The sequence below is a fragment of the Lissotriton vulgaris genome, chromosome 2_1 (assembly GCF_964263255.1).
Source record: "Lissotriton vulgaris chromosome 2_1, aLisVul1.2, whole genome shotgun sequence".
NCBI classification, from domain to species: domain Eukaryota; kingdom Metazoa; phylum Chordata; class Amphibia; order Caudata; family Salamandridae; genus Lissotriton; species Lissotriton vulgaris.
The window spans coordinates 18,652,838-18,666,527 of record NC_141687.1 but is presented as its reverse complement, the minus strand read 5'-3'; positions in this window follow the sequence as shown (position 1 = coordinate 18,666,527).

The window sequence follows — 13,690 nt, the reverse complement described above, 5'->3', positions numbered from 1 at the left end:
GTCATGGGCAGGAAGCAGGCAGATGTCTGCGGGGCGGAGTGACTGTTCACAGCGGGGTCATGGGCAGGAAGCAGGCAGATGTCTGCGGGGCGGAGTGACTGTTCACAGCAGGGTCATGGGCAGGAAGCAGGCAGATGTCTGGATGAGAGGAGTGACTGTTCACAGCGGGGGTCGTGGGCAGGAAGCAGGCAGATGTCTGTACTGGTGGAGTGACTGTTCACAGAGGGGGTCATGGGCAGGAAGCAGGCAGATGTCTGCGGGGCGGAGTGACTGTTCCCAGCGAGGGTCATGGGCAGGAAGCAGGCAGATGTCTGCGGGGCGGAGTGACTGTTCACAGCGGGGTCATGGGCAGGAAGCAGGCAGATGTCTGCGGGCGGAGTGACTGTTCACAGAGGGGGTCATGGGCAGGAAGCAGGCAGATGTCTGGATGAGAGGAGTGACTGTTCACAGTGGGGGTCATGGGCAGGAAGCAGGCAGATGTCTGGATGAGAGGAGTGACTGTTCACAGCGGTGGTCATGGGCAGGAAGCAGGCAGATGTCTGGATGAGAGGAGTGACTGTTCACAGCGGGGGTCGTGGGCAGGAAGCAGGCAGATGTCTGTACTGGTGGAGTGACTGTTCACAGAGGGGGTCATGGGCAGGAAGCAGGCAGATGTCTGCGGGGCGGAGTGACTGTTCCCAGCGAGGGTCATGGGCAGGAAGCAGGCAGATGTCTGCGGGGCGGAGTGACTGTTCACAGCGGGGTCATGGGCAGGAAGCAGGCAGATGTCTGCGGGCGGAGTGACTGTTCCCAGCGAGGGTCATGGGCAGGAAGCAGGCAGATGTCTGGATGAGAGGAGTGACTGTTCACAGCAGGGTCATGGGCAGGAAGCAGGCAGATGTCTGCGGGGCGGAGTGACTGTTCCCAGTGAGGGTCATGGGCAGGAGGCAGGCAGATGTCTGAGGGGCAGAGTGACTGTTCACAGCAGGGTCACGGGCAGGAAGCAGGCAGATGTCTGGATGAGAGAAGTGACTGTTCACAGTGGGGGTCATGGGCAGGAAGCAGGCAGATGTCTGGATGAGAGGAGTGACTGTTCACAGCAGGGTCATGGGCAGGAAGCAGGCAGATGTCTGTATAGAAGGAGTGACTGTTCACAGCGGGGGTCATGGGCAGGAAGCAGGCAGATGTCTGGATGAGAGGAGTGACTGTTCACAGCAGGGGTCATGGGCAGGAAGCAGGCAGATGTCTGGATGAGAGGAGTGACTGTTCACAGCGGGGGTCATGGGCAGGAATCAGGCAGATTTCTGCATGAGAGGAGTGACTGTTCACAGCGGGGGTCATGAGCAGGAAGCAGGCAGATGTCTGGATGAGAGGAGTGACTGTTCACAGCAGGGTCATGGGCAGTAAGCAGGCAGATGTCTGGATGAGAGGAGTGACTCTTCACAGCAGGGTCATGGGAAGGAAGCAGGCAGATGTCTGGATGAGAGGAGTGACTGTTCACAGCAGCGTCATGGGAAGGAAGCAGGCAGATGTCTGGATGAGAGGAGTGACTCTTCACAGCAGGGTCATGGGAAGGAAGCAGGCAGATGTCTGGATGAGAGGAGTGACTGTTCACAGCAGGGTCATGGGAAGGAAGCAGGCAGATGTCTGGATGAGAGGAGTGACTGTTCACAGCGGGGGTTATGGGCAGGAAGCAGGCAGATGTCTGAGGGGCGGAGTGACTGTTCACAGCGGGGGTCATGGGCAGAAAGCAGGCAGATGTCTGTACTGGAGGAGTGACTGTTCACAGCGGGGGCCGTGGGCAGGAAGCAGGCAGATGTCTGTACTGGAGGACTGACTGTTCACAGCGGGGGTCGTGGGCAGGAAGCAGGCAGATGTCTGTACTGGTGGAGTGACTGTTCACAGCAGGGGTCGTGGGCAGGAAGCAGGCAGATGTCTGTACTGGAGGAGTGACTGTTCACAGCGGGGGTCGTGGGCAGGAAGCAGGCAGATGTCTGTACTGGTGGAGTGACTGTTCACAGAGGGGGTCATGGGCAGGAAGCAGGCAGATGTCTGCGGGGCGGAGTGACTGTTCCCAGCGAGGGTCATGGGCAGGAAGCAGGCAGATGTCTGCGGGGCGGAGTGACTGTTCACAGCGGGGTCATGGGCAGGAAGCAGGGAGATGTCTGCGGGGCGGAGTGACTGTTCACAGCAGGGTCATGGGCAGGAAGCAGGCAGATGTCTGGATGAGAGGAGTGACTGTTCACAGCGGGGGTTGTCGGCAGGAAGCAGGCAGATGTCTGTACTGGTGGAGTGACTGTTCACAGAGGGGGTCATGGGCAGGAAGCAGGCAGATGTCTGCGAGGCGGAGTGACTGTTCCCAGTGAGGGTCATGGGCAGGAAGCAGGCAGATGTCTGCGGGGCGGAGTGACTGTTCACAGCGGGGTCATGGGCAGGAAGCAGGCAGATGTCTGCGGGGCGGAGTGACTGTTCCCAGCGAGGGTCATGGGCAGGAAGCAGGCAGATGTCTGGATGTGAGGAGTGACTGTTCACAGCAGGGTCATGGGCAGGAAGCAGGCAGATGTCTGCGGGGCGGAGTGACTGTTCCCAGCGAGGGTCATGGGCAGGAGGCAGGCAGATCTCTGAGGGGCAGAGTGACTGTTCACAGCAGGGTCATGGGCAGGAAGCAGGCAGATGTCTGGATGAGAGGAGTGACTGTTCACAGCAGGGTCATGGGCAGGAAGCAGGCAGATGTCTGTATAGGAGGAGTGACTGTTCACAGCGGGGGTCATGGGCAGGAAGCAGGCAGATGTCTGGATGAGAGGAGTGACTGTTCACATCGGGGGTCATGGGCAGGAAGCAGGCAGATGTCTGGATGAGAGGAGTGACTGTTCACAGCGGGGTCATGGGCAGGAATCAGGCAGATGTCTGGATGAGAGGAGTGACTGTTCACAGCGGGGGTCATGGGCAGGAAGCAGGCAGATGTCTGGATGAGAGGAGTGACTGTTCACAGCAGGGTCATGGGCAGGAAGCAGGCAGATGTCTGGATGAGAGGAGTGACTCTTCACAGCAGGGTCATGGGAAGGAAGCAGGCAGATGTCTGGATGAGAGGAGTGACTCTTCACAGCAGGGTCATGGGAAGGAAGCAGGCAGATGTCTGGATGAGAGGAGTGACTCTTCACAGCAGGGTCATGGGAAGGAAGCAGGCAGATGTCTGGATGAGAGGAGTGACTGTTCACAGCAGGGTCATGGGAAGGAAGCAGGCAGATGTCTGGATGAGAGGAGTGACTGTTCACAGCAGGGGTCATGGGCAGAAAGCAGGCAGATGTCTGGATGAGAGGAGTGACTGTTCACAGCGGGGGTCATGGGCAGGAATCAGGCAGATGTCTGAATGAGAGGAGTGACTGTTCACAGCGGGGGTCATGGGCAGGAATCAGGCAGATGTCTGGATGAGAGGAGTGACTGTTCACAGCAGGGTCATGGGCAGGAAGCAGGCAGATGTCTGGATGAGAGGAGTGACTGTTCACAGCGGGGGTCATGGGCAGGAAGCAGGCAGATGTCTGGATGAGAGGAGTGACTGTTCACAGCAGGGGTCATGGGCAGGAAGCAGGCAGATGTCTAGATGAGAGGAGTGACTGTTCACAGCGGGGTCATGGGAAGGAAGCAGGCAGATGTCTGGATGAGAGGAGTGACTGTTCACAGCAGGGTCATGGGCAGGAAGCAGGCAGATGTCTGGATGAGAGGAGTGACTGTTCACAGCAGGGTCATGGGAAGAAAGCAGGCAGATGTCTGGATGAGAGGAGTGACTGTTCACAGCAGGGTCATGGGAAGGAAGCAGGCAGATGTCTGGATGAGAGGAGTGACTCTTCACAGCAGGGTCATGGGAAGGAAGCAGGCAGATGTCTGATTGAGAGGAGTGACTGTTCACAGCAGGGTCATGGGAAGGAAGCAGGCAGATGTCTGGATGAGAGGAGTGACTGTTCACAGCAGGGTCATGGGAAGGAAGCAGGCAGATGTCTGGATGAGAGGAGTGACTCTTCACAGCAGGGTCATGGGAAGGAAGCAGGCAGATGTCTGGATGAGAGGAGTGACTGTTCACAGCAGGGTCATGGGAAGGAAGCAGGCAGATGTCTGGATGAGAGGAGTGACTGTTCAGAGCAGGGTCATGGGAAGGAAGCAGGCAGATGTCTGGATGAGAGGAGTGACTGTTCACAGCAGGGTCATGGGAAGGAAGCAGGCAGATGTCTGGATGAGAGGAGTGTCTGTTCACAGCAGGGTCATGGGAAGGAAGCAGGCAGATGTCTGGATGAGAGGAGTGACTGTTCACAGCAGGGTCATGGGAAGGAAGCAGGCAGATGTCTGGATGAGAGGAGTGACTCTTCACAGCAGGGTCATGGGAAGGAAGCAGGCAGATGTCTGGATGAGAGGAGTGACTGTTCACAGCAGGGTAATGGGAAGGAAGCAGGCAGATGTCTGGATGAGAGGAGTGACTGTTCACAGCAGGGTCATGGGCAGAAAGCAAGCAGATGGCTGGATGAGAGGAGTGACTCTTCACAGCGGGGGTCATGGGCAGGAAGCAGGCAGATGTCTGGATGAGAGGAGTGACTCTTCACAGCAGGGTCATGGGAAGGAAGCAGGCAGATGTCTGGATGAGAGGAGTGACTGTTCACAGCAGGGTAATGGGAAGGAAGCAGGCAGATGTCTGGATGAGAGGAGTGACTGTTCACAGCAGGGTCATGGGCAGAAAGCAAGCAGATGGCTGGATGAGAGGAGTGACTCTTCACAGCGGGGGTCATGGGCAGGAAGCAGGCAGATGTCTGAATGAGAGGAGTGACTGTTCACAGCAGGGTCATGGGAAGCAGGCAGATGCTGCAGGCTCGGAGTGAGTCACTGCTGCTGTCCTGCCTGTCAGACCTGTCAGTTGGTGCAACCTCAGCAGATGTTGCATGAAATGCGTGTGATTCATGGCCCCGCGGTCACGAGGCGCGTGCAGGGAGTGAAAGTCACCCCGCACCTCCCATGTCAGGGGCGGTCACATGATCCCTGAGGGTGTAAAGCGTGGGATTGCATCACATACATGACCACGCAGAGTCCAGTCCGACCACTGACTCGACTGACTCAGGCCCCTTCACAGCGCGAGGAGAAGACGAGGCGCAGAACCGGCGAGGCAGGAAGTTAAAATGCGGAGCACCGAACGGAAGGCTGGGTTGAACTCTAGCGCCTCGCAGCGGTGAACGATGGGGTTTGACCATGATTGAAAACCACGGTGACCCCGAAACAAGCGAGGCGTCGCCTGCAAACACGGGGGGCTGTCTCAAAAAAACACGTGGCACCGAGCGCCCGAAGCTCCCCTCACACATGTGTCAGGCGTGTCTGTGGGTCCAAAGTCTTGTAAATCTGACTCGGTACATACTTTTTTTTAAAACAATTCTGTTTATTGATTTTAGTAAAAGGACACGTCATATAATAGACATTAAGAAATGGCTTTGAACAGTGACGTCGATGGTGTTTTCCACTTGTTTTCACCCTCCTTTAAAGTGGGGGGCATTATCTCCACCCAATAGACTGTGAGTTTCGATTGGTTTTGGGTTCCGCGGCAGTTGATACCTTATATACTTGTGGCTCATCACTTCGGGGTGAGCCCGCCCCGGAATTCCAGAGGTTGGGGTGGGCCCAAGTCAAGGCCCCTGTCCCAGTGCCACCCTGACCATATTTTCTCCCATTTCCCTGCCCAGCCTCACCCCTGATACATCGATTTTTCATTTGTCATGCGCCAATCCATATCCCACTGCCACTCCGCTCCCCCACTTTTGGGGCCCGTCGCCCCCCCCGGGCGTGCTATATTTTGTTTTGCAACTATGAGACCCAGGGATAAACATATGTTGGCGTATCTAGGTGTCGACTCTTCTCCCGAGATGTGTTTTTGACAGGAAACTGCGTTTACAACGCTGCCATTACATCGCATTCCTTTTACAACGCGGTTGTTACAACGAGCGCATTGTTAGGACGCGATACCTTTACATCGCAAGTCCTTAGATTGTCTTGCTGTAGGGGGCGCACTAACCTAAGGAATAGTATAATTTACTATTCCAACACCTTCCTTTTGTTGCGCCGGCTGGAGTTGGAATAGCAAATTATACAATTCCTAAGTCCAGCGCGCCCCCTACAGCAAGTTGATCTAATGACTTCCAATGTAAAGGTATCATACATGCCAACTAGGGTGACCAACCGTCCGTAAATTTCACGGACAGTCCGTAATTTCGGCCGTCTGTCCGTTGTCCGTGAAGGATTCTTTAACGGACGCCATTTGTCCGTAATTTTAACCCTGGGCACCGGTCGCACTACCCTAAAGCCGGCACAGCTTACACCCTCCTCCCTTCTTGACTCTGATGCAAAGCTCAGATACCCCGCAGCATTGGAGAGGCACAGCGGGATGGCAACCTTCACACCTCCAGCCCGTGATGAGCTGTTAAGAGGTGCTTCAAGGTGACTGAGAGGGAGGGGCGGCAGCTTCAGGAGCAGAGGCATCTATTCAGATGCAAACAGCCCTGAATGCGCCATGTCTCTGCGATTTAGGAGGGCTTCACACATTTCATTTCTGCCCAGGGCCCCAAACATCCTAGAACAGGCCCTGATTACACTGCGCAGCACTGGTTCTCTTCACAGAGCTTAAATATTGTCACTACATTGTGAACAAACCTCGGTTCTTCAAACATGCAGTCTTAATGTAATAAAATTAAGAAATGCCACAATCGCACCCACACTGTATAACAAAGTATGGAGGACAATCAGTTCAATCAGTTCTCTTGGAGCATCTCCTGTAAGTACTGTACATCACAGTGAGGGATGGCAAAACTAACATTTTGGAAAGAGCCTGTCTTCTCGTTGTCTTGTCCAGGAGGGGGTGAGGAGCCCTACCCCACCTTGGAAGAGACCAAGATGATACTAGAATACTGCATGCCCACCCCTGTGCCCACCCTGGTGGATCCTGTTCCCCCTCCTGTGATGGCTCCTGCCCCGCCCCAGTGATGGCTCCTGTCCCGCCCCAGTGATGGCTCCTGTCCCCCCCACCTGCCCCCCGCCTGTGATGGCTCCTGTCCCCCTCCTGTGGTGGATCCTGTCTCTGCCCTGGGTGGCTTCTGTCGCAGTCCTGGAATGGATCATGCAGCGAGGGTGAAGTTCTTGATGGGACTTTTGTCAAAAAGGCTCTGCTCAAAATTAATATGAAAAGGTGGGCGAGTGAGTAAGTGAAGGGATGAGTGGATGGCTGGAAGAATTAGTGAAAGGGTGAATGGATGAATGAAAGATTGAAGAGATGGACAATGAGAGAGGATGGATGGATTGATGAGTGAGTGGAAGGATGGAAGAGAGAAAAGGTAAATGGCTGGATGTATGGGTGGAAGGGTAGCTGGATGGGTAAAAGGGTGGATGGATGAGTGAAATGTTAGATGAGTGAAAAGGTAGATGGTGAGTGAGTGGGTGGATGGATAAGTGAAATGATGGATGGATTGATGAATTGATAAATGCAAGGGTGAATGGATGGACGGATGAGTGAAAGGGTGGATGTAAGGATGGATGAGTGAGTGAAAGGGAGGGTAGATGGACAAAAGGATGAATAGATAAGTGAAGGAGTGAAAGGATAAATGGATGAGAGAAAGGATGGATGAGTGATAGGGTCAATGGATGGATTCATGAGTGGATTAGTAGATGGAGGGTGAGTGGATGGATGAAAGGAAGGATTGCAAAGTGAAAGGGTCGATTGAGAGAGAAAGGGAGGATGGGTGGATGACTGATAGAGTGGAAGGGTGGAAGGATGAGTGACTGGGTGGATGGATGAGTAAGTGAAAGGATGGCTGGATGGGTGAAAGGGTAAATGGCTGGATGGATGAGTGAATGGATAGATGGGTAGAAGAGTGGATGGATGAGTGTACAGATGGATAGAGTGGATGGATGAGTGTACAGATGGATAGGGTGAAACGGTGGATGGATGGATAATGGATGGATGAGTGAAAGGATGGATGAGGGGATGGATGAGTGAAATGATAGATGGAAGGATACATGATGGATAGGTTTGCAAATTGTTGAATATGTTTGGATATGGCTGGGCTTACTTCTATACTATTGTGCGACCTCTGATGTGTCTGTAAAACGTATCCAATTGTCCTGAAGTTTTGTCCTGAATTTTGACCTACTGTCCTGAATTTGTGTCCTGAATTTCGACCCTTTGTCCTGAATTTTTACACTCCCCGTCCTGAATTTTCACCAATGCCAGTTGGTCACCCTAATGCCAACATTTCAGAAGAGCAAAGTGGGAGAATTAAAAAAAAAATCGGGAGAATGGGGCATTGAATCGAGTTAACGGCATGTGTGGGCTTTGGAAGTGGCTGCTGCAGGATCGGACATTTGAAACGTAAATGCACGTGTTTTTTTAAACTTTCAGATGCACGGAGCGCAATGGCAGGCAGAGAGAGGGTGATGCAAGTGTTGTGCACTGGCCTGGCAGTGCATGCACTCCTCCTCCCCCTCCTGTGTGGCAGCCCAGGCTGTAACAGCTTCCCCGCGCGCACACAGCCGCCCCAGTACTTCACACGTCTTTAAAAGACCTGTGCCTTGTTAATGACGCTTTGTTGGTTTGTCACCCCTTCTAGAGCCCCTGCAGCGCCACTCTGAATATTGCTGGAAGAATTGGCACCTTACACAATACCAAACCCTGTCAGCTAAAACCCAGAGGAATCGGGTTTTTGCTTGCAGGAATCGGGAGGCGGGAGACTAACCTTGAAATCGGTAGTCTCACGCCTCAATCGGGAGGGTTGGCATGTCTGAGGTATGGCGTTCTAACAACACAGTCGTTGTAACGACCGGGATGTAATAGTATGCGTTGTAACATGCTATATTTGTTTTCTGCATTCCCGGTGGGGGGGGGGGGGGGTGGGGGGGGGGCTTCCTTCGTCCCTTCTCCCATCATTCCCTGCAGTTCTGTCCAGAAAAGTTGTACCCGTGGGCAAGATCAAATGGTGTGGAAGAATGTGCCCACTTTCCTGCCACCCCTGAGACAGTCACCAGTTGGGAGCGGCCCATGGCCCGCGTGCCTGTGCGTGAATAACAAGAGCGGTGTAGTATGTGCAGGTAAATCAAACGAAACGTGAGTGTATGGCCACCGCCCGGAAGGTACCATGTGTCTCCTCCCCCCCTCCCCCCCCCTCGTCGCAGTCTCCACGATCTCCCTCCCACATAGGCTTGAGTGTCATGAGGGTGTTGGGGGCGTGGTTTATTAGTCCTTAAAATATTGCGGAGACCGTTTTTTGGGTGGCGGCTCAGTTAGGACTCTATCTTCTAGTGGGTAGAGGTCTGGGACAGGGCTGCCGGTAGAGGTATGGGTCTTGAGGGCGTCTCATACTGGGTCTGTAGCTCTTCCCATGAAAGCATTCTCCCCCCTTCCATCCATCTCCCAGCGAGGATATCCCTGTGAGGTCTCTAGATGTGAAACCCTGGAGGCTGCGTAGTTGGGAGAATGATGCGCTGCTCCATAAGGGGGTCGCGCCCGTGTCCCACCGCTCACTGTGCATCATTCCTCCACCATTCTGCAACCAGTTCGGGGGAGTCAAAGAACCACGTCTTCCCTTCTGCCACCACCCTGAGTTTCGCCAGGAAGAGCATCATGTACCTGATCTTGCACTTTCATAGTTCTCGCTTCACTGCAGTGAAGCTCATCCGCATCTGTTGAACCGTACGAGTGTAGTCGGGGTATAGCAGGACCAATGTACCTTCGAAATTCAGGTCTGGAGCCCGCTTGGTGGCCTGCAGGATGGCTGTCAGGCTTGTGGGGCTAGCTCAGCTGGTCCCGCTACACGCATGTGTGCAGGGCCGGACTGGCCATAGCGGGCACTGGGCAATCTCCTGGTGGGCCACACGGGTGGGGGCCGGTTTTGGGCCCCTATGGGCAGTTTTTGTTACAGGGCCAAAAACCGGCCTTGGCAAAGAGCTCAGTGGCACCCCCAACCCCTCGTGGGGGGGGGACGGCCGAGCACTTTGCCAGGGCCGGTTTTGGTTCTCAGTCCAGTCCTCGCTGGACGCCTCGCTGCTCCTGAGCAGAGGCACTTCGCGTTCCTGCTTTGCAGTCGCGTTTCCACGCCCAGGGTCTTACCTGTACTTCTGGGACGCCAGTCCTGCTACTCGCGCGTCGGTTCTTCTGTGTCCGGCTCCCTCCTGTGTGATTGCCTCGTCTGAGTCTCCATTTCCCTCCAATTGGTTCCTCCTGCATGGCTCCCTCACGCTCTGGCGACAATCCCCTACTTCTTGTGGCAACATATTATTTTCCTGCAGAAAAGGAAAAGGAACAAAGAAAGCTGCATTTATTTCTTCTGGTACTTAATATGTTTGTATATGTGTAGGAGAGTAGGGTCTGCAATCCTATGATCACCCAGATTTTTTGCTTTTGTTTCACTGGTTTACGACTTTCTCTGGCTGTGGGCCTGCCAATCAGACCCACAGCCTGGCTGTTCTCTTTCTAAATTACGATATGTACCCTAGGTGCATTTACCAATTGGTACTGGGCCACCTTATCAGACCCCGTAACGCAGGGCATAGGTGTACCCAGGGCCGCCAGGGGCTGCAGCATGTATTATGCCACCCCTGGCTGGCCTCCTAAATTTGACACAACTGGCTGCATGACAGCTGGGGCAAAGTCGTGTAATCACCCTTTGCTTTAGGTATAGTAGCTCTATATCTAACCATACAATGGACACCCGAGTTCCTATCAGTCACTCCTATGGCAGGCCTTGACAATCCTGAAGGCAGAGTGCGTGGGCTCGCGTGAACTAGGTTCTGGCCCGAGCCGAGTCCGGTTGCAGCTTGCGGAATCAAGACCCAATGGCTGGTCCATGATAACGCGTACCACATCGGTAACTTCGGTGTCGCGTTATCAAGGCATGTCGAGTAAGGTGTCATACGAATCGGGATGCTGCCCCCTCACCAATTCTGGCGACGAGGTTAGCATTCCGCCCTTCTAGAGGGACACGACATGTACGTAACTGTGAACCCCGGTTAAAGTTAACTAAAGCCTCAGCTCCACAAAATGGATGCTGCCACCACAGACACGAGTCTGACCTCCTGCTGCTGGGAGTCCTTCCAGCGAGGAGAGCTTGGACAAAGGGTTTCCTGTCGAGGGCGGTGTTCGCACCGTCCCAGACAGGGTTTGTGTATTCTGGGTAGGTAGGGCTTTTGCGAGAAGGTGACTGCGGAGTGGCACCCCGGTGCTCACTACGCATCTGCCGGTCAGAACCAGTTCCAGGGGCGCCAGCCCTGGCCTGGGGAAAGTCCAGCAGGGGAGAGGGGTGTAACTACCCCCCTTCCTGGTCCCACCCTTAGGGCAGGACCTAGTCATGTACCCACCCCTTTCTTTAGGATAAAGACCGGAGCGGGGACCCTTCCAAATTAGATCATCTTTGAATCAAGAATACTTTCTACGAAAGGACTTCAAGACTCTTCTCAAGATTTCTCCCTTGTGACTAAGGAGTAGTCACCCTGCATCAGCGGGCACCATCTAAGAACTCTGCGGTTTGCTGTAAGTCCTTCCTCAAGGAATCCGACGGCCCAGCTCGACGAGAACCGGCTTCCCTGGCACCTCTGACCTCTACCCACGTCATCAGCTCAGCTGTGATCTGTGGGTGCGACGAGACCTCGAGGGACCGGCCATCATCAAAACCTGCACGCTTTCTTAACCAGCACGACCATCGAAGTAATTCTCTGGTGAGTGCTCTGGGGTCCGAGAAGCCCCGACCCTGAGCCGCTCCAGCACCGAAGTGCAGTCTCCCAGCATCTCCACGATCTGCGTGGGGCCCTTCTGCTCGCTGCTCAGCACGTTGTCTGGTCACTAGCCGCTGGCTTGTGCCCTTCTGTGACGACATCCGACAATCAACTCTGCTGGTCTGGTTGCTCCAGACTGGCCCTTGCTTCCATCTTTGCGAGAAGCACCCCGGGCCCTCCTGGTCCACTCAAGACGCCATCTTAGGCCCACCACGTGGCCCTGAGATCTGCCAAGGCTTGTTGCCCCATCCTGGGCCCAGCGACGCCGACAGCATCATCCTTCGTGGGACAGCTCGCACCTCCACCGTGGTCGCCGACAACGCCTCCTGGTCCGTGAGACTGCAGAGCCTAGCGTCGCCCACTCACCTGGTGGAGGTGACGGCCAACCGGTGCCTTCCTGGTACCCTCTGACTACTGGCTAGTAGTACGAACTTGGTCCCCTCTGCTTTCAGGTATCATCAATCTCTGATCCAGGCTTGGATCTCTACGAACTATTCATCACTGGTCGCCGGCCAGCAACTCCTTTTCTTCCGGCTCCTGGCTCGTCAGCGAAGACCCCGACGCCTGTAAGACTTGTGCAGCCGCAGCCCTCGTGGCTAGGTAACTCGGCATTTCGGTGCCTGCATAGCCTCTTTACTCTAGGGTCCCGAGTCCCTCGCTTCCGACTTGCCTTATCGGGTCCGCCCGAGACCTTAAACTTTCCGTGTCCTCGAACACTTGTTTTAATTGTGCACTTGAAGTATTTTCCTAAGAGATTTGGTTTGTGCTTAGTACCCTGTCCTCATAAAGAGTACAGGGCTGTTGTGATTCTTAATAAATATACTGTTTATTTTCATAACACTTGTGTGGTGTCCTTTCACTGGGTGTTCAAGGGGTACATGTGTGGTAAACAGCTGGCTTAACGCACCCTCTCGAGTCTTTAGCCTTAGACTGCTCGTATCCACGCTTCTAGGATAGCTGGTCTATAGGTTGACTTACAACCAAACACCATTAGGGTCGTTGGAACGATACATAGCGGTCGCTAGAATAGCGAACGTTGCATATCGGGCCAACTTCTCACATTGGTGAGCAGCGGTTGGGATTTGAGCTTGCTGTTGTTTTACCACACGTATCCTAAGAATATCTTGTTGAAAGATCACATAAGTACTGTTAGTACATATAACTAAAGCTTAGAATACTCTGAGTTCTACTGAACCAGCTGTTGCAGCTCCTCAAGGCTTAGCACACCTTGGCTGCAACTCTTAGCAAGGGAACAGTAGGTAAACACATAGTGTAGGTAGGTGCATCACTTACACCACACTAGAAACAGTATGTCGGACAAAGGAGGAAACTCTGAGTCTCCCCTTGTGTCAGTTGACCCTCCACAGGTCATCCCTTCGAGATATACTGTGCTGAGCTTCAAGGAGTTAAGACAAGTGTGTCACTCCAGGAAGATCAAGCAGGGGTCTAACCCCACAACGTCCTTTCTGATTGGTCTCTTGGAGACTTATGATGCCAGAAAAGCTGAGATCCTTCCCAGCTCTTCTAATCCAGAAGGAGACATGCCTCCCCTCGAGGGAACCAGAGACGATCCTGACCTCATCCACCTCGCAACTGAGAACGAAGGTGTGGAGGATGATGAGGATGAGGATCCCTCTGGGGATGAGGCAGATAAGGGACAGGTAGAAGTCGTTAGACTAAGCAGGTCCAACTTAAGCAGACATGACAGTGGTACTGGGGGACCCCTGGGGCCGCTATCAGGTCAGCTTAACATTGGGAATGGACGAGCCCGATCTCTGTCGAGAGACTCTGGCAGATTCCTTCGAACCAATGGCTCTCACAACTCTTCTCAAAGAGGGATGACGTCCCCTCAGAGGAGAGTATACGAAGCTAAGGAAAGGGCAGCTAATCTGAGGATTGAAAGGGAAGAATTTGCCCTGGCCAAAGA